The 22,559-nt window shown below is 44.7% G+C and overlaps 1 protein-coding gene across 1 annotated transcript in view; it reads left to right on the plus strand.

The window, feature by feature from the left end:
* The first annotated feature begins 6,207 nt into the window (after window positions 1-6,207).
* The window catches only part of LOC140384555 (circularly permutated Ras protein 1-like), a 119,963-nt gene continuing 103,611 nt past the window's right edge, over window positions 6,208-22,559 (plus strand). Inside the window, exon 1 of the mRNA XM_072466357.1 lies at window positions 6,208-6,322. The gene's annotated coding sequence lies outside the window, so the exon portion shown is untranslated. The remainder of the gene's footprint in view (window positions 6,323-22,559) is intronic.

Consider the following 22,559-nt stretch of genomic DNA (forward strand, 5'->3'; position numbering starts at 1 on the left):
TAACTTTAAGCCAAACGTCAGTCAGGCAGTTCTGAGAAAACTCCAGCTTTAAAGCACTCTCACAAGAGAATTCCATAAGGCTGTCTTGATTTCTCAAGGTCAGGCTTCTTGCAAGGATGTCATCATCAAGGTTTGCAAAAGGATTTTTTATCCAGTTGAACTTTGTGTCGGTGTTATGGGCCAAGGTTTAGAGAACCCCAAAGTGTATCATGGATTTCACCTGACCCACAACTTTTAATAGATTGTGGTATGGGGAGCACACGGCCCACTCTACAGGTGTGGTACAGCAGAAATGGAAAAGTATTTTCGAAAGCAAAACAAAATGTTTATTCTATGAACTCAAGTTAACCTTTTTAAAACATACAGTGAACATCTTAGCAACCATTAATTCAAATACAACTCCCAAAGAATACAACACTAAGTAATCCTTAAGCTGTCCTTCGAACATCCATAAGACTTTTTAAAAAACTTTAAACTGAAGCACATCAGGTTAAAGTCACTACTGAGAGCAGTTATCAGTTTTAAATCGCCAAAGGATCGATTTACAGTCTTTAGATTACAGAGAGAGAGAGACTAATACCCCTTCTGACTGTGACTGCAGCTATCCAGCTCTGAAAACGAAACTAAAATACACCCTGCAGCAAACAGCCTAAAACTAAAGTAAAAAGCTGACAGACATCCCAGCTCCACCCACATTCTGACATCACTGATAAACACCCATTTCTTAAAGGTACATTTCTTAAACACCCATTTCTTAAAGGTACTCTCACATGACACCTCCCCCCAAGAAAAAATAAATAAACCATCAACTTCAAGATGGTTTCATTTTTCACCTTTTCACTATCCTTTAAGACCTTCCAAAATGCATTACCTCACATTTGGCCGGATTAAACTCCATCTGCCATCTCTCCGCCCAAGTCTCCAAACAATCTAAATCCTGCTGTATCCTCTGACAGTCCTCATCGCTATTCGCAATTCCACCAACCATTGTGTCGTCTGCAAACTTACTAATCAGACCAGTTACATTTTCCTCCAAATCATTTATATATACTGCAAACAGCAAAGGTCCCAGCACTGATCCCTGCGGAACACCACTGGTCACAGCCCACCAATTAGAAAAGCATCCTTCCATTGCTACTCTCTGCCTTCGATGACCTAGCCAGTTCTGTATCCACCTTGCCAGCTCACCCCTGATCCTGTGTGACTTCACCTTTTGTACTAGTCTACCATGAGGGACCTTGTCAAAGGCCTTACTGAAGTCCATATAGGCAACATCCACTGCCCTACCTGCATCAATCATCTTTGTGACCTCCTCGAAAAACTCTATCAAGTTAGTGAAACACGACCTCCCCTTCACAAAACCATGCTGCCTCTCACTAATACGTCCATTTGCTTCCAAATGGGAGTAGATCCTGTCTCGAAGAATTCTCTCCAGTAATTTCCCTACCACTGAAGTAAGGCTCACCGGCCTGTAGTTTCCTGGATTATCCTTGCTACCCTTCTTAAACAGAGGAACAACATTGGCTATTCTCCAGTCCTCCGGGACTTCACCTGAAGACAGTGAGGATCCAAAGATTTGTGTCAAGGCCTCAGCAATTTCCTCTCCAGCCTCCTTCAGTATTCTGGGGTAGATCCCATCAGGCCCTGGGGACTTATCTACCTTAATATTTTTTAAGACGCCCAACACCTCGTCTTTTTGGATCTCAATGTGACCCAGGCTATCTACACACCCTTCTCCAGACTCAACATCTACCAATTCCTTCTCTTTGGTGAATACTGATGCAAAGTATTCATTTAGTACCTCGCCCATTTCCTCTGGCTCCACACATAGATTCCCTTGCCTATCCTTCAGTGGGCCAACCCTTTCCCTGGCTACCCTCTTGCTTTTTCTGTACGTGTAAAAAGCCTTGGGATTTTCCTTAACCCTATTTTCCAATGACTTTTCGTGACCCCTTCTAGCCCTCCTGACTCCTTGCTTAAGTTCCTTCCTACTTTCCTTATATTCCACACAGGCTTCATCTGTTCCCAGCCTTTTAGCCCTGACAAATGCCTCCTTTTTCTTTTTGACGAGGCCTACAATATCTCTCGTTATCCAAGGTTCCTGAAAATTGCCGTATTTATCCTTCTTCCTCACAGGAACATGCCGGTCCTGAATTCCTTTCAACTGACACTTGAAAGCCTCCCACATGTCAGATGTTGATTTGCCCTCAAACATCCGCCCCCAATCTAGGTTCTTCAGTTCCCGCCTAATATTGTTATAATTAGCCTTCCCCCAATTTAGCACATTCATCCTAGGACCACTCTTATCCTTGTCCATCAGCACTTTAAAACTTACTGAATTGTGGTCACTGTTCCCGAAATGCTCCCCTACTGAAACTTCTACCACCTGGCTGGGCTCATTCCCCAATGCCAGGTCCAGTACCGCCCCTTCCCTAGTTGGACTGTCTACATATTGTTTTAAGAAGCCCTCCTGGATGCTCCTTACAAACTCTGCCCCGTCTAAGCCCCTGGCACTAAGTGAGAGCCAGTCAATATTGGGGAAGTTGAAGTCTCCCATCACCACAACCCTGTTATTTTTACTCTTTTCCAAAATCTGTCTACCTATCTGCTCCTCTATCTCCCGCTGGCTGTTGGGAGGCCTGTAGTAAACCCCCAACATTGTGACTGCACCCTTCTAATTCCTGATCTCTACCCATATAGCCTCACTGCCCTCTGAGGTGTCCTCCCGTAGTACAGCTGTGATATTCTCCCTAACCAGTAGCGCAACTCCGCCACCCCTTTTACATCCCCCTCTATCCCGCCTGAAACATCTAAATCCTGGAACGTTTAGCTGCCAATCCTGCCCTTCCCTCAACCAGGTCTCTGTAATGGCAACAACATCATAGTTCCAAGTACTAATCCAAGCTCTAAATTCATCTGCCTTACCCGTAATACTTCTTGCATTAAAACATATGCACTTCAGGCCATCAGACCCGCTGTGTTCAGCAACTTCTCCCTGTCTGCTCTGCCTCAGAGCCACACTGTCCCTATTCCCTAGTTCTCCCTCAATGCTCTCACCTTCTGACCTATTGCTCCCGTGCCCACCCCCCTGCCATACTAGTTTAAACCCTCCCGTGTGACACTAGCAAACCTCGCGGCCAGAATATTTATGCCTCTCCAGTTTAGATGCAACCTGTCCTTCTTATATAGGTCACACCTGTCCTGGAAGAGCTCCCAGTGGTCCAGATAACGGAAACCCTCCCTCCTACACCAGCTGTTTAGCCACGTGTTTAGCTGCTCTATCTTCCTGGGTCTAGCCTCACTGGCACATGGCACAGGGAGTAATCCCGAGATTACAACCCTAGAGGTCCTGTCTTTTAACTTTCTGCCTAGCTCCCGGAACTCCTTCTGCAGGACCTCATGCCCCTTCCTGCCTATGTCGTTAGTACCAATACGTACAACGACCTCTGCCTGTTTGCCCTCCCCCTTCAGGATGCCCTCTACCCGTTCGGAGACATCCTGGACCCTGGCATCAGGGAGGCAACATACTATCCTGGAGTCTCTTACACATCCACAGATAAAATTAACTGTTTTAACTGTTTCGTCCAAAATGGTCATGAGATCAGCAGGCCTTGATAAAATTAACTGTTTTAACTGTTTCGTCCAAAATGGTCATGAGATCAGCAGCCATTTTCTTTGCAGCCAATGCCTCCCTATGAATGCTGCCGTGAATGGATGTTGCTATCAAAGCCACTGCTCTTACACATGGAACAACACCAGTGTGTTAGCCTGACATCGCACATGCCCCATCTGTGCAACTCCTACACATTTTGACCAATCAATTCCATTTTGAAGTATGAAAGTAATCAATGTGTACAAAAATAGCCTTTACAGTTGAGCGGTGGGTAATGATCTACAAAAGAGAAAATCCTCATGTATCTCTCCATTATGTCATGGCTTACATAGGTGTGCAGGTTTGAAAGGTTTGCAATGTCTAGTGACTCATCCAGTTGAAGTGCATAAAATCAACTTGTATCCTCGCTAATAGCTGATAATTCACATTGTGGACCATCTCTTTGATTCTGTGTTGGACAGTGTTATTCAACAATAAAATGATGTTAATTTGTTTGCAGGCCTTCTATGCCAGCATAAAAGCCACCATCTCCTTATAGCTGCTTGCAATATCAACGCTCCCTGATTGTGCACGGTTTCCCTGTCTTTGCTATGAGCCGAGCTAGCCAATACAAGGCCTCCATCGCCCTAACATTAATACTGCCTGTAGATATGCATTCCATAATTTTCTTGTTACTCTGAAATTCTTTGAGCTTGTTTTCAAGACATTCTATTGATTTGGATACGTATCCCTCATGTTAAGCCTCAAGGTTACGGTGCAGATTAGCAGGCTTTACCCTTTCATTCGTCAGAGCTTCATATCACATGACACACAATGGCAATGGTTCATTTTCAGTGCCTGCGTAAGTAAATCCCAGTTTGAAGTATTTGTTGCTGTATTTTCTCTGTACTCTTCACTTAGCTTGTGTTGTGCTGCGTTTCATTTGCTGATGTCTCACTGTCATTTTGACCATCTATCTCTTTTCTCTTAAGCGTGGCAGATGAAAGCGACCGATCCATTTTTGACTTCGACAGGCTAATGTTTATTAACTGCTGCATGTGCAGAGGAGAGAGTCGGTTCACATTGACGTCATGCAAAAATACCATACTATTTCGTAGCACAGTGGTTAGCATTGTTGCTTCACAGTGCCAGGAACCTGGGTTCGATTCCCGGCTTGGGTCACTGTCTGTGCGGAGTCTGCACGTTCTCCCCTTGTCTGCGTGGGTTTCCTTCAGGTGCTCCAGTTTCCTTCCACAAGTCCCGAAAAGTGTTGTTAGGCAGTGGAATGTGGCGACTAGGGACTTTTCACAGTAACTTCATTGCAGTGTTAATGTAAGCCTACTTGTGACAATAAAGATTATTATTATACTATTTAATTTCAGAGAATAATCCTGGATTATATTACACAAGGATCTTTGTGAAGTAAATTACATTGCAAATAATCTAATGTTGATAATGATACATACAAAGTATGTCTAATTGTAATTTTTTTCATGGCCCTTGGGGCCCACCAGTAGTTCGCAGACCACAGTTTGGAAACCACTGCTCTAGAGGAAGATGACTATGAATCATCCACCCAGCATTTTTGACTAAATATAGCTGTCTCTTGTACTTCCATGTTAGGTTCCTCCATAGTTAAGAATGAGGACGTTCAGGAAACTCTTCTCCCCCTTTTTGTCCATCATTAGTTGGAAAAATGAATAAATTGCTTAATCTGCTGGCAAGGGTACTATTGCTGCCAATAAATCTGTCAATAGTGAACTTTTTAGTGATTGGTTACTGATTAGGCCATGTCAAAGGGCTTCAGTCAACAAAATAAGGTAGGACTGAAGTTAACTGTTGACCAAACTGGGCCAAGATGGCAGACTTCCTTCCCCTCACGAGCATGAGTCGGTTGATGAGATATTACAACAGTGGTGTTCACCATCAGATTTATTTATTTCAATTTCATGTCTTGGAATAGTGGGATTTGAACAAATTAAGGTTTTTAAAAAAAATAGAGTACCCAATTATTTTTTATTCCAATTAAGCGGCAATTTAGTGTGGCCAATTCACCTACACTGCACATCTTTTTTTGGGGTTGTGGGGATGTGACCCACGCAGACACGGGGAGAATGTGCAAACTCCACATATTGAACATTGACCCTGGGGGGGTGGAGGGGATTGAACCCGGGTCCTCGGCACCGTGAGGCAGCAATGCTAACCACTCCGCCACCATGCTGCCCTGGGATTTGAACAAATAACCTCTAGGTTTCTAATCCCATATCACAACCGTTAGGCTAGCAAGAAAACAATTATAATAATGAACACTGTGGCTTAAAATATCGATAAATCTCTGTTCAACAAAAAATAGAGTTTGAATTTCATCCGCAGTTAATTTACTTCAAATGTTTAAATTGGACCATTTGTCAAAGTAACATCATTAATTCTGATCTTTTTCTTCCTTGTAGCTTCCTGTTTATGATTAATTTACTGAAACCTTTCTCTCTCTGTTTCCTGTGCAGATCTGAACCATCTCTGTCTTTTTTGAAAAAAAAATTCATAGTTAAATATAGTTGCTCACGAAGGGGTGTGGATAGTAATCACTTGTTTCCTGTCCTGTTCAAGGCTTTGCACTGCAACATTCAGATGTTGAGTAAAAAGGCTCCCCTTGAACTGTGAGGTGAACATTTAAACAAAACTTTGGATTTAATCTCCTCGTACTAGGAGAAAGCCTTCCTCATCTGTCAGGTACAGAATAACTTCCTATTGTCTGGGACAAAACTTCGCCCCCTTCTCATTTATGTACACATTTTTGCAATTTGGAGGGCAGAATTTCTTTATCAGTAGTAGCAGGAAAGTATGTGCGTGTATAGTTATATAATGTGAATGCTTTCATTTGTAACCACATAGATCATTATAGAGACAGTCTCTTGAGTAGAAGCATTTTATATGGCTTCACTTTTAGAGATAGAGGCGCAAGCATTTTCTATGATATCAAAGAATGCTACAGTGGAGAAAATGTTTAAGTAAGAAACAGTGTGCTTGTTATGTGCCTTAACATTGTAACTGTGTTCTTGGTGATCTCTTCTGTCCATTATTTCTAGAAAAATCATAAATGTTTCCTTCATTATCACATTATTACTTTGCGACACCTAGAAAATCTTACTTAATTATGTTTTTATAGATTTCCTGTTGGCAAATTATTTTATTTTATTCATTTTTGGGACTGGGTGTCACTGACTACACCATCATTTATTGCTCACCCTCGTGTTCTGGTCATTTCCCATGACTGAGTGGATTGCTCCATCACTTTCAGAAAGTAGTTAAGAGTCAACTATGTCAGTATAAGACTGGAGTCACATATAAACCAAAACAAATAAGGATGTGAGGTTTACTCCCCTGAAGAACATTCATGAACCAATTTTTTTAATGACAATCCAACAACTTTACAGACAATTTGATTGATACCAGATTCATCTGCTGGCAGGGGTACTATTCCTGCCAATAAACCTGTCTATAGTGGACTTTGTAGTGATTGGTGACTGATTAGACCATGTCAGAGAGCATCAGTCAACAAAATAAGGTAGGACTGAAGTTAAATGTTGACCAGGCATTTTTGACCAGAATAATTTTCTCAATTTATTCAAAACGAACTTCAAATTCTCAAACTACCATGATGGAATTTAAGCTTATATAATCTATCCAGGCCTCTCATTATTGGCTCTATAATATAACTACTGGAGATCCTGTGGTGTAGTGTCCCTTTCTCTGAGCCAGATCTCCAGGTTGGAGCCCCATCCTCGGACTTGATAACCAAGGATGGCCAGATAGGTTGAATATCAATCTGCAAGTCCTTTTGACACATGTCAATGGCAGGTGGTAAGAACGGGAGGGATTCCTGGAAAGGAAGTTGGAGCCGCTACCACCACTATCCATAGCTCCAGACTATAACGTACATGCAGAAGGACATATTACCACAGTAACTCGGAATCCCTGAATGAACTGTAACACACCACCAATATAAATACTATACTATCATTACCTTGAATAATAAATTGTAATAAATCGGATTCTCGCATTGATAAATTTGGGAGCGGTGTGTGGTACTCAGACTGTTAAAAGCATGTCAATGCAATGGCATTCTGGATCTATCTCTTTGTGATTCCCAAGATTAGCCAAGGTTGATTGGGAAGATGGAAAATGACAGGGTTTATCCCTGTGTTGCATCAATGGACCTGTTAGTAAATAGCAGCATCCTTTCATACAAAGGGGAGAACAGTGGTTATAGTTCAAGGACCTCTAATTGAGAGCTGTAATTTACAAATCATACCAGCAATAAAAACACTGAATGCTATAAAGAGATGCATTGGTCTTACATTAGAAATGAAGGCATAACCAACACCCAATTACATCTGCAGTAAGGCTTGCTTTAGGATATTACAGTGAGGCTCTGTTTGTAAAGGATTGTCGCTCAATTGTTTCTGGAATGTACTTTATACCAATTGACGGAGATTTGTTTAACAATTAAGTTTCTTTATATAGATTGGGTCCTCGACATTAATTCCTGTGTATTTAGGCCTTAGATTAATAAAGGCTATGAATTTTTTAAAATCCAGATATTAACATTAGGTTCAACGATCCCATCCCTTAGTGTTGGGTGGAGGTGTTGACCTTGGGTAGGGTGCTCTTTCCAAGAGCCAGTGCAGACTCGATGGGCCGAATGGCCTCCTTCTGCACTGTAAATTCTATGATAAATTCTATGATAATTCCTTTGTGGCAGAACAACAACACCTCCCCTTCTCATCATTTCCTCAATTCCTTCTCACTCCAGGAAGGGTATCGAATTGCCTTAGAACCCATTTAGAGGGCAGCACGATGGCACAGTGGTGAGCATTTCTGCCTCACGGCCCCGAGTTCCCAGGTTCGATCCCGGCTCTGGGCCACTGTCCACGTGGAGTTTGCACATTCTCCCCGTGTTTGCGTGGGTTTCATCCCCAAAAACCAAAGATGTGCAGGGTAGGTGGACTGGCCACGCTAAATTGCCCATAATTGGAAAAAATGAATTGGGCACTCTAAATTAAAAGAAAAAAGAAGTACTCCATCCAGTTCTTCAAGCTTGCTCTGACATTCAATGTGATCATAGCTCACCTTAGAAAAACGTCATCTTTCCAACATCCCTTGATTCCCTTAATACCTAAGTGTTCTCAAGCTTAAATATATTCACTGAATGAGTACCAACAGCTCTCTGGGGTAGAAAATACCCAAGATTCACAAACCTCTGAGTGAAGGAATTTCACCTCATTGTAGCCCTAAATAGCTGACTGCTTAATCCTGAAATTATGCCTCCTAGTTCTAGACCCTTCAACCAGGTAAAAAAGCCCGTCAGCATCCACCCTCTAAGAATGCTATACATTCCAATGTGATCAAGTCTCATTCTTCTCAACTTATGTAGGCCAATTCTGCTAGTATCTCTTCATAGCAGAGCCTAGTCATCTCGGGAACCAAACTAGTGAACCTTTATTGCATCCTCTCTGAGACAAGTACATCTTTCCTTAGGCAAAGATACGAAAACTGCACATAATACTCCAAGTGTGATTTCACCAAAGCTCTCCATATTCGCAGCAAGACTCCCTTACTCCTACACTCCTACCCCTTTGCAATAAAGGCTAACTTACTATTTGCCTTCCTAATTCCTGTACCTGCATGTTAACTTTCTGCGTTTCTCACATGTGTGAGCCTAAATGCTTCTGAGCATTAACATCTAATATTTTATCAGCATTTTAAAAATTCAGTTTTTATATTTGTATGACCAAATTGAATGACCTCACTTTTTCCTAAATTCTATTCCATCTGCCACCTCCTTTCCCACTCACTTAACCCACTGCAAACACCTGCACTATCCTCCTCTCCCACCTACCTCTGTATTGTCAGCAAGCTTGGATAATTTACGTGTGGTCCCCTCATGGACAGGTTGTAATAGGTTCAAACACTGATCTTTGAAACAATCTAATAGTTATACCCTGCCTCCGTTAATTACTAGTTTATTCCTATCCTCAGTTTTCTGATCGTTAACAAATTCTGAACTCAGTTTAATATATTACCCCCAATTTCATGAGCTCTCATTTTGTTTTCGAATGCCTTATGTGGCACCTTACAAAATATCTTCTGAAAATCAAACTATATTACATCCAATTGTTCAATATTACTCTCACACTTATTACAAACTTCATTCATATTATGATCACTCTTCCCAGGTATTCCTTTACTATAAAATCACGAATTATTCCTGTCTCATTATGCAATACCAGATTTCTTTTTTTCCTTTTTAAAATTTTTCCAATTAAGGGACAACTTAGCATGACCAATCCATCTACTGTGCAAATCTTTGGGTTGTGAGGGTGAGACCCACGCAATATGCAAACGCCACACGGACAGTTATTGGGGCCAGTATCAAACCGGTTAAAGAGTCTAGAACTAGGAGGCAATTTCAGGATTAAGCAGTCGACTATTTAGGACTACAATGAGGTGAAACCTCTTCACTCAGACGTTTATGAATCTTGGGTATTTTCTACCCCAGAGAGCTGTTGGTACTCATTCAATGAATATATTTAAGCTTGAGATCACTTAGGTATTAAGGGAATCAAGGGATGTTGGAAAGATGACGTTTTTCTAAGGTGAGCTATGATCACATTGAATGTCAGAGCAAGCTTGAAGAACTGGATGGAGTACTTCTGCTCCTATTTCTTACGATCTTATTGTGGTGAAGGATTCAAATAGCAGATTACACAGGTTATAAATTAGTAAGTTAGGAATAGGAAAGAAACTGCGCCACCGTGCCGCCCTCTCAATACCGGATCTAAAATATCCTGTTCTATAGAATTATTTGACTCATTGATTTTATTATTCCTTTTTTTAAAAAAATGTATTTTATCACAAACATGTATCAAAACAGGTTACAGCAAATAAAACACCCTGGGAAACATACTTCCCAGCAATCAACTATACAACCTGTACAACGTTTTCCCCTTTTTCACCCTCCCCCACCCCTCCCCGCCCCCCTCCCCAGCGACGAACAGATCCTGAAACATGGTCACAAACATCCCCCACCTTTTCCCAAACCCCTCTGCAGAACCCTTTAACTCATACTTTATCTTCTCTAATCGCAGGAAGTCGTACAGGTCACCCAGCCAAACCGCTACCCCTGGTGGCGATGCCGACCGCCACTCCAGTAAAATTCGCCACCGTGCAATCAGAGAGGCGAAGGCCAAGACATCGGCCTTCCTCCTCTCCATGAGCTCCGGCTTCTCTGAAACCCCAAATATTGCCACCAAAGGGTCCGGTTCCACGTCCTCCCCCACTATCCTGGTTAGGACCACGAACACTCCCGCCCAGAATCTTTCCAATTTTTCACAACCGCAAAACATGTGCACGTGATTCACTGGCCCCCGCCCACACCTCTCACACTCATCTGCTACCCCCTGGAAGAACCCACTCATTCTCGCCCGAGATAAATGCACCCTGTGCACTACCTTAAACTGTATAAAGCTCATCCTTGCACAAGAGGAGGTCCCGTTTACCCTACGCAGTGCCTCACTCCATAATCCCCAATTGATCGCTCTCCCAACTCCACCTCCCATTTCCCCTTGATCTTCACCACCCGTTCGCCTCCCTGCTCCCCCAGCCACTTGCATATATCCCCAATTCTTCCCTCCCCTTCCACATCCGGAAGCGGCAGTCACTCCAGCAGGGTGTATCCCGGCAACCTAGGGAACCCCCTCCAGACCTTTCGCGCAAAGTCCCTAACCTGCAGAGACCTGAACTCACTCTCCCTCGGCAGTTCCTACCCTCTCGCTTAGCTCCTCCAGACTGGTGAACCCTTCCTCCAAATACAGATCCCTCACCTTGATCAGCCCCACTTACCTCCATCTCCAGTATACACTATCCATGTCCCGGCTGAAACCCATGATTCTCGCACAGCGGCGTTAACACTGACATCCCTTCCAACCTAAAATGCCTACTCAACTGATTCCATATCTTCACCATGGACTGCACCATCGGGCTCCCTGAATACCTACTCGGAGCCATTGGCAACACTGCCATCACCATAGCCCTCAAACTAGACCCCTTACACGATTCCTCCTCCATCCTAACCCACTCGACCCCATCTCCTTCCCATCACCGCTGCACTTTATCCACATTCGCCGTCCAGTAATAATGAAGCAGTTTCGGCAACGCCAACCTCTCCTGCTGCGTCTACCTCTGTAGCAGGGTCCTCTCGACACTCGGCACCTTCTCCGCCCATACAAAGTCCGAAATAATCGTGTCCAATTTCCCAAAAAAAGCGTTTGGTATAAAGATCGGGAGAGCCTGAAAAATAAACAAGAACCTCAGCAGAATATTCATTTTCACCACTTGGACCCTCCCCGCCAACGTCAAGTGCACTGCATCCCACCTCCTAAGATCCCCCCTGGCCTCCTCCACCAGGTTTGTTAAGTTCCACTTATGGAGCCCCGTCCATTTCCTCGCTACCAGAATCCCCAAATACCTAAACCTATCCCTCGCTACCATAAATGCCATCCTCACTAATGTAGCCCGCTGTCCCAGCTCATTCACCGGGAATACCTCGCTTTTCCTTATATTCAGTTTGTACCCCGGGAACCCTCCAAACCTCCCCAGCAGGCCCATAATCCTTCCCATACTCTCCAGCGGGTCCGAAACATACAGCAACAGGTCATCGACATAGAGCGACACCTGGTGCTCCCTTTGTCCCCTCATAATCCCCCACCACTCCGCCGACCCCCAAAGAGCCACCACCAATGGCTCTATGGCTAGCGCAAACAACAACGGTGGTAGCGGGCACCCTTGCCTCATACCCCTGTGTAAGTCAAAGCTTCGCGAACTCATATTATTCGTCCTCACACTCGCCCTTGGTGCCACATATAGCAACTGCACCCAGTTCGCAAATCTTGGCCCAAACCCAAACATTCCCAAACCCTCGAACAAGTACCGCCACTCCACCCGATCAAATGCCTTCTCCGCGTCCGTAGACACCACCACCTCTGGTACCAGAGACCCCGATGGATTCATCACTACATTCAACAGCCGTCTTATATTACCTGTGTGCTGCCTGCCCTTCGCAAAGCCTGTCTGATCTTCTGCAACCACCCCCAGGACACAATCCTCCATCCTCCCCGCGAACAACTTAGCCAATACTTTCACATCCATGGTTCAATCGTGATATGGGCCTATATGACCCACATTCCACTGGTCCTTCCCCTTTTTCAGGATTAGCATGATTACTGCCTGTGTCATCGTCTCCGGCAGCTCTCCCTTCTCCAGTGCTACATTAAATGCCCCCAACAGATGTGGTGCCAGGTCTGTCATAAAGTCCTTATAAAATTCCGCCGGGTACCCATCCGGCTCTGGGGCCATCCCCGACTTCATACCCCTGATACTATCCAGCACCGCCCTCAGCCCCAGGGGCTCCTCCAACGCCTGCCTCTTCCTCCACCTGGGGAAATTCTAGCTCGTCCAGAAACTGCCCCATGTCTCCCTCCTCTCCCCTGCGTCCTCCTCGTGCAGTCCCTGGTAGTACTCCCTAAACGCCTTGTTTATCTTCCCTGAATCCGACACCACATCCCTAATCCCAGTCTGTATCTGCAATATTTCCCTGGATGCAGCCTGCCTCCGCAGCTGGTGCACCAGATGCGCCCCTCTTGCCCTACGCCATTGTCAGCCTGTCAAACTGCCCTGCAACCTTTTCCTCCTCGCCAATCCCTCCGTGATGGGCACCCTCGAATACCCCACCTCGAGTATCTCGCTCACTAGACGGTCATGTTCCGCCCTCCTTTCCCTATCCACATGAGTTTAAACTAACTACTTTTTACCCGGACCACTGCCTTCAGTGCTTTCCACAAAATGGCCCACGACACCTCCCCATTCTGATTCAACTTTACATACTCCTTAATCGCCACCCACACCTTACTACAAAAACCTCCAGCCACCAACAACCCCAAATCAAACCTCCACCCCGGCCTCTGCTCTCGTCCCGATCTAAACCAAATCTCCAGCCAGTGGGGTGCATGGTCCGAGATAACTATCCCCGCGTACCCTGCCCCCTCCACCAAAACCTCCCGACTCACTACAAAATAATCAACCCTCGAATACACCTTATAGACATGTGAAAAGGAATACTCCCTTCTCCCTGGGTTCTGAAAGTGCTATGGATCCACCATACCATCCTCTCCATAAACCCCCCCCAGCTGATTTGTCATTCGTATCCTACCCATTGACCTGGGGCTCGACCTATCCACCCTCGGCTCTAGGACACAATTAAAATCTCCTCCAATGATCAACTGGTGCGAGGCCAAATCCGGGATCCCACATAAAACCCACATCGTCCCAATTTAGGACATACACATTCACCGACGCCACTGGCGCCCCTTCGAATACTCCACCTGCAATCACATATCTCCCACCCGGATCCCTCACCTCCTTCGCACACGCAAATCCCATTTTCTTACTCATTAAAATCACCACTCCCCTCAAATTTGAATCAAACCCAGAGTGGAAAACCTGCCTTACCCACCCCTTCATTAACCTAACCTGGTCCTTCACACGGAGGTGCATCACCTGCTGAAAAACCACCCCACTTTCAAACAGGAATAATAAAGAAACTTTATTATTCCTGTCATAATTTTGAAAATGTTGGCTACATTTTTGTTTGGCCAGATGGTCCGAAGTAATAAACTTCAACTCGGTTACATCCTACTTAGCACAATAATGGATTAGTGATTTATTTACACCTTAAATTTAACAAGGTTTACTGTGATAATATACTTTGAAAAATACAGTTCTACCCCACACATTTTCAGAGTAACAGATGTTATGGGGGTGGAGCTATTTTTGACATTTTATTTCTTCCTTGTAGAAATCTGAAGCTGCGCAACTAATACCTAATATCTGTGTTATTATTCACATAAAGAAAGGATAGTCGCTGTATCCTTCAGCTGAGATAATCGGGATAATTGTACACCATCTTAAACATTCTCCCCCTCCACCACCAACTCGCAATGCAAGCGGTGTGTACCATCAAAAGATGCACTGCAGCAATTTGCCAAGTCTACTTCGATAGCACCTTTCAAACCCACGTCCGCTGCTGCCTAGAAGGGCAAGGGCAGCAGATACACAGGAACACCACCACCCTCAAGTTCCCCTTTAAGAAACTCACCATCCTGATTTGGAAACATGTCACCATTCCTTCTGTTGTTGGGTGAAAAAGCTGGAACTCTCTTTCTAACTGCACTGTGGGTGTACTCACACCACATGGACTGCAGTGGTTCAAGAAGGCAGCTCATCGCCGCCTTCTCAAAGGTAATTGCCAGTGGCCTTCATGTCGACAATTTTTAACAAGCAACTCACAGTTCTCACGGTCAAGGAATCCTAGGAAATCATGGTGCAACGACAGATTACAGAAGCCCCACAATTGGAAGAAACTACAAGTGCTGGAAATGTATAATTAAAACTACAGAAGCATACAACTGCACTGGTATCCATTAATGTTGAGAACGTTTGAATCCCCAGGGAAATATGTTTAAACCTGGTCCTTACCTGATCTGGTCTACATGTGACTCCAGACCCGCAGCAATGTGGTTGACTCTGACCTGCCCTCAGGCAACTCAGTTGTATCAAATTGCTCACAAGTCTAAAATGGATGAAACCAAATAAACCAACATCGACCTAGGCACTGGAAATGACAATGGCAAACTCAGCCCTGTCGACCCTGCAAAGTCCTCCTTACTCATATTTGGGGGCCAGTGCTAAAATGGGGTCCTACAGACCAGACAGGCAACAGCCGAGCATAATCATATTCATGGAATTATACTTTGTTCTTTATCCTCTTCTCCCCTTAAGGGACATAAGGCTGCTTTTTCTACAGTTTCTGTAACTTGATATTATTTTGACAAGGTGCACCGCACAGTCCTTATAGAGGCAAAGTCCCTTCTTTACATTCATCGTGTTGTGTAGCATGAGCACCATGCTAAATGGGATAGATTTCAAACAGATCTAGCAACTCAAAACTGGAAGTCCATGAGGTATGGTGGGCCATCAGCAGCAACAGAATTGTATTCAACCAGAATCTATAAGCTCATGGCCTGGCATCTCTCCAACTCTACCATAACCACTATGTCAGGGGATCAACACTGGTTAGAGTGCAGTAGGGCACATCAGGAACAGCAGCAGGCATACCTAAAAATGAGGTATCCATCTGCTGAAGCAATGACACAGGACTACTTCCATACCAAACAACATAAGCAAAAAGTGATAGACAGAGCTAAGCGATCCCACAACCAATGGATCGGATCAGCTCCTGATCTCATTGGTTCAAACATGGACTGAATTCCAGAGGTGAGGTGAAAGTAATTACCCTTGACAACTGGAGGTCCCCCTCCAAATCACTCACCATCCTGACTTGGAAATACATTGCCATTACTTCACTGTCACTGGGTCAAAACCCTGGAACTCCCTTCCTAACAGCGCCATGGGTGTACCTACACCACATGGACTGCAGCAATTCAAGAAGGCAGCTCACCAGCACCTTCTCAAAGGCAATTAGGGATGGGCAATAGATGCTGGCCCAGCCAGCGACGCCCACATCTCATAAATTATTTTTTTTAAGTTCCCCTCACCGCTGGGCTTGTTGTCCTAAGCTGTCACCTCCTTAAATCCCTTTACGACACAATATCACCCCAATACTGATGGCAAAGTGCTCACACACTGCTTTATCTCTCAGATTCACTTCCCAGTTGTTAATTGTATGTTATAGATAAAGAACATTATTTAATTGAGTACTTTGAGTAACTATAAATTTGGACCTTCTGTGCCCAATGCAAGGACCTGAGTGTTTTATAGACTCTTTTTGTTAGATTTTGGTTTAACTTTTTAAGTTTCCTTTGTGATTTGTTTTTGTTTGATCCAGTATCCCTTTAATGGGCTGCTCTGTTAGTTGGTCTCTTAGTTTGTTTGATTTACTTTCATTAGTTAACCGTTTATGCTCAAAAGAGTATGAATAGGGGGCAACTGGGGCATGGAGAGTGTGGGAGGAGAGCTGAGACTGAACAAATCAATAAAGTCCCTCAACAAAGTCAAACTCTGCATCTTAGTTTTAACTTCACCAATCGGCTTGGATCCGATTAACACAGTCCCTTACCCACACCACCTCCTAATTCTATCATCACTGTTCAGTTTCCATCCCATCCACCTGATCTCCAAGGTCATTTCCGTTAGCTAATCTATCTTCTACTCCTGCAGTCTCATTTTCAACCTCCACCGTAACAAGATGGTAGAAGATTTGGGGGTCCACTCTGGCACAGGGCTGGAAAAAGATATAATTTTCATCATCAAGACCACTTGCGTCTATCTCTGCAATATTATCTGCTTCACCATACTGCAACTAAATCCTTATTCATCCCATTGTCATTGTTACTTATTCAAAGTCTTTGAATTATTGTCAAGCTTCTGTTCTTCACCCTTCAAATTCCCACTTCCTACATTTTGTCTCAAGTTCTATTTGCCCATCACTCTTGATTGATCACACTACATTGGTCTCCTCTCCCCGTCCACATCTTCATATCCTTCTCAGCCCTTGCACCTATCTTCCACAATCTCTTCAAGATTTAAAAGAACGTTTACCAGATTAATATCTGGAATGGACGGGACGGGTTGTCTTATGAGGAAAGTTTGGACAGGCTGGGCTTGTATCTATTGGACTTCAGAAGAGTAAATGGCGACTTAGAACAGAGAACATATAGTGCAGAAGGAGGCCATTCGGCCCATCGAGTCTGCACCGACCCACTTAAGCCCTCACTTCCACCCTATCCCCGTAACCCAATAACCCCTCCTAACCTTTCTGGTCATTAAGGGCAATTGATCATGGCCAATCCACCTAACCTGCACGTCTTTGGACTGTGGGAGGAAACCGGAGCACCCGGAGGAAACCCACGCAGACATGGTGAGAACGTGCAGACTCCGCACAGACAATGATCCAGCGGGGAATCGAACCTGGACCCTGGCGCTGTGAAGCCACAGTGCTATCCACTTGTGCTACCGTGCTGCCCTCCACTTGTGCTACCGTGCTGCCCTCCACTTGTGCTACCGTGCTGCCCTCCACTTGTGCTACCGTGCTGCCCTCCACTTGTGCTACCGTGCTGCCCTCCACTTGTGCTACCGTGCTGCCCTAATTTGACTTGATTAAAAAATATAAGATCCTGAGGGGTTTTGAAGATCTTATTAAGTGACGTAGCGGGCTCAAGGGGCCGAGGGCCGAGGGCCTACTCCTGCTCCTTGTTCATATGTTGATATGTAAAACTCCTCCCAGGCGCTAAGGCACTCCGCTTCTGGCCTCCTATCCAGCTCCACTTTTCATCAACCCATTGTTGGTGGCAGATCCTCTAGCCTCCTCAGACCTACTCTCCAGAACTCCCCAGTTGAAACTCCACCAACTCTCCATTTCTCTCTGCATCTTCAAAATCCATCTTTGCAATCTAGTCAAAAATCATAGTTTGGTATCTTTTCATATTACCTTTTTATCTTCTCTCTCTTGCCCTCCATTCCATCATGTAAAGGGCTTTATGATATAATGTAAACAGAAAATGCTGGGAACTACTTAGGAGGTCAGGCAGCATTTGTCAGAGTTAATATTTCAAGTCTGTGATCTTTCATCTGACACAATATTTTATGACATTTTTTACTGTAGCTGCTGTGAGTGATTTGGAGGTGAACTTCCAGTTGTCAAGTAGCTGCTGAAGGGCGCAATGGGCGGGACCCAGACTTGCATAGTTAAGTGTGCAGTTAAGCTCACTTGAAATGAAATGAAATGAAAATCGCTTATTGTCACGAGTAGGCTTCAATGAAGTTACTGTGAAAAGCCCCTAGTCGCCACATTCCGGCGCCTGTTCGGGGAGGCTGGTACGGGAATCAAACCGTGCTGCTGGCCTGCCTTGGTCTGCTTTAAAAGCCAACGATTTAGCCCAGTGTGCTAAACCAGCCCCCGAACACAGCAATGAAGCTATCGAGTATGAGAATGAGTCCAAGAGAATCAAAGCACAGGATTCATAATCATTTCCAAGCTAATGATCAAATCATGTAACGATCATCTGTTTCGCAAACCATCAATCTCCCTTCCTGTACAAAACCTACTATGATGTTGTTAACTCTCACCATCTAAAGAGGAAAAGGAGTAATGCAGGAAACTAAAATGCCTAATCAATGTCATAAAGGGTGGTAGTTTAGCATCACAGGTGAGTATATAGATATCTCAGTGAAAAACCTGTATTAATCTCCCTCACTGAGATGCTAAGTGACCTATTGTACGTGTTTTAGAATTTCCGTTTAACGGTTTAGATTACCAAAACTTTATCTGTTTCTCAAATAGTACAGACAGTGGGCAGACAGTAAATTAGGCTAACATCTAATCTAAAGACTAGCATGTCTGACCATGCAGTACTCCCTCAACATTGCACCGAAGATTTAGATGACATTTTGTGCTCAAATGCTGCAGCTGCAGCTCGAAACGACAACCTCTGCTTTCAGAGAAAAGATAGTTATCAACTGAGACAAAATTGTCAGCCTTTCAAAGGGTTATTTAAATGAGATATTGTAATGAAATACCTGTTTCAAGATTCCTTAGCAGTATTTTAAGGGCAATTAGTCTCGGGCAATAAAATGCTGACCCAGCCAGCGACACCCACATCCCATTAATCAATATTTTAAAAAGATTTCCTCAGAGCTGCTTAATCTTCTTGGTGCTTTTTGGTAATCTTCTCAAAATCTCCATGCACAATTCTGTATGCTTCTTCAAAACCTCATCAACCTATCACGCTGAGGCATGATCAATTTGGCTGGAGACAAAGTTGAATTCAAACTGAGGCTTGATTAGTCTCTGAAGTGTGGCCTCCTACAGCAGCTGACAAAATGGCTGCGAGCTGAAGGCCACGCATATTTATAACTCGGCTCCTGAGCGGAGCTAGCATGCAGGGGCCCAGGTGAACCTGTGGTGCAGGTCCTACCGTACAACCCTTAATATAGGAACACAGTGGTTTACCACATTCACCCCCTGTTAAAATTGAGTCCGGCGGGGGTGGTGGATAACTATATACAATTCGCAATCTTTAATATTTACTGAACAATGAAAAAAAAAATGTCCCTGGTCATCCGGTGGGCCGGTCAGAGGTTCAGCCGGTCCGGCGCCTTGATCGTCCTCTGAGATCGACGAAGTGAAGCCGGCGATGTTGGTGCTGTCATGGTCGAAGTTGACTCCGGGAGCGTGCCAAAATCCTCTTCATCAACGGGGGTGGGCAGGGGGAGGACGGACAGTCCTGGGGGGGGGTGACTAAGAGCAGACAAGGAGATGTGGTTGAGGGGTGGGTGTGCACAGGACGGGATCCTGTTTAATTGTCCTGTCCTCCTCTCCTCAGGGGCTGGGAGGGTTCCCGATTTCAACAAAGCTATTGAGTATGAGAATGAGTCCAAGTGAATCAAAGCACAGGATTCATAATCATTTCCAAGCTAATGATCAAATCATGTAACGATCATCTGTTTCGCAAACCATCAATCTCCCTTCCTGTACAAAACCTACTATGATGTTGTCAACTCTCACCATCTAAAGAGGAAAAGAAGTAATGCAGGAAACTAAAATGCCTAATCAATGTCATAAAGGGTGGTAGTTTAGCATCACAGGTGAGTATATAGGTATCTCTGTGAGAAACCTTTATTTATCTCTCTCACTGAGATGCTAAGTGACCGATTGTACATGTTTTAGAATTTCCGTTTAACGATTTAGATTACCAAAACTTTATCTGTTTCTCAAATAGTACAGACAGTGGGCAGACAGTAAATTAGGCTAACATCTAATCTAAAGACTAGCATGTCTGACTATGCAGTACTGCCTCAACATTGCACCGAAGATTTAGATGACATTTTGTGCTCAAGTGCTGCAGCTGCAGCTCGAAACGACAACCTCTGCTTTCAGAGAAAAGATAGTTATCAACTGAGACAAAATTGTCAGCCTTTCAAAGGGTTATTTAAATGAGATATTGTAATTAAATACCTGTTTCAAGATTCCTTAGCAGTATTTTAAGGGCAATTAGTCTCGGGGAATAAAATGCTGACCCAGCCAGCGACACCCACATCCCATTAATCAATATTTTAAAAAGATTTCCTCAGAGCTGCTTAATCTTCTTGGTGCTTTTTGGTAATCTTCTCAAAATCTCCATGCACAATTCTGTATGCTTCTTCAAAACCTCATCAACCTACCACGCTGAGGCACGATCAATTTGGCTGGAGACGAAGTTGAATTCAAACTGAGGCTTTATTAGTATCTGAAGTGTGGCCTCCTACAGCAGCTGACGAACTGGCTGCTAGCTGAAGGCCACGCATATTTATAACTCGGCTCCTGAGCGGAGCTAGCATGCAGGGGCCCAGGTGAACATGTAGTGCAGGTTCTACCGTACAACCCTTAAGATAGGAACACAGTGGTTTACCACATTCACCCCCTGTTAAAATTGAGTCCGGCGGGGGTGGTGGATAACTATATACAATTCGCAATCTTTAATATTTACAGAACAGTGAAAAAAAAAATGTCTCTGGTCATCCGGTGGGCCGGTCAGAGGTTCAGCCGGTCCGGCGCCTTGATCGTCCTCTGAGATCGACAAAGTGGAGCCGGCGATGTTGGTGCTGTCGTGGTCGAAGTTGACTCCGGGAGCGTGCCAAAATCCTCTTCATCAACGGGGTTGGGTAGGGGGAGGACGGACAGTCCTGGGGGGGGTGATGGGGGCAGTGGGGGGGAGGGGGGGTGGCGCCGGGGGCGACGGGGATGGTGTTGGGGTGGAACCTGCTGGTGCCAGGTCCCTGAGGGAGACGGTATCCTGGCGACCGTCGGGGAACGCCACGTTGGCGTACTGTGGGTTTACGTGGAGCAGGTGTACCCTTTCCACCAACGGGTCCGCCTTGTGGAGCCGCACATGTTTACGGAGAAGCACGGTTCCCAGAGCTGTGAGCCAAGTTGGGAGTGATACCCCGGATGTGGACTTCCTGGGGAAGGCAAAAAGACGTTCATGCGGTGTACTGTTAGTAGCAGTGCAAAGTAATGAGCGAATGGAATGTAGTGCATCAGGGAGGACGTCTCGCTAGCGGTAGGCCGGGAGATTTCTGGACCGTAGGGCCAGCTGGACGGCCCTCCATACCGTCCCATTGTCCCTTTCTACCTGTCCGTTTCCCCGGGGGTTGTAGCTCGTCGTCAGCTGCTGTAGGAGGCCACACTTCAGAGACTAATAAATTGAGGCACAATCAATTTGGTTGGAGACGAAGTTGAATTCAAACTGAAGCTTTATTAGTCTCTGAAGTGTGGCCGCCTACAGTAGCTGACGAAATGGCTGCCAGCTGAAGGCCACTCATATTTATAACCCGGCTCTTGGGCGGAGCTAGCATGCAGGGGCCCAGGTGAACCTGTAGTGCAGGTTCTACCGTACAACCCTTAATATAGGTACACAGTGGTTTACCACACACGCAATAAAACTTTGCCTGAGATACGTTATGCAAGATTTTCAATGGTTTGCAACTGAGGAAGTCCAGGAAACATTGGCATGAGGAACTGTGTGGAGCAGGGGGCCACATGTTTGGTTCCAAATCTTTCATGTTTGGTTCCAAATCAATTGGGTGAATGTCAATGCTGGCTACAAGGACCACATGCAAAAGGAGTTTGCATTGTTGCAATCCAACTTTTAATGCAAAGTACAAGACTGATCATAAATCAACACTAAATGGCACTATTATTCAAACAGGCCATAAGGCCGGTTTGGCTCAATTGGCTGGACAGCTGTTTCATGAGACGCAGCGATGTCAACAGCCCGGTTCAGATTTTTGAACTGGCTGAAGTTATTCATGAAGGCTCTGCCTTCTCAACCTTGCCCCTCGCCTGAGGTGTGGT

The sequence above is a fragment of the Scyliorhinus torazame genome, chromosome 10, assembly GCF_047496885.1.
Source record: "Scyliorhinus torazame isolate Kashiwa2021f chromosome 10, sScyTor2.1, whole genome shotgun sequence".
Classification (NCBI taxonomy): Eukaryota; Metazoa; Chordata; class Chondrichthyes; order Carcharhiniformes; family Scyliorhinidae; genus Scyliorhinus; species Scyliorhinus torazame.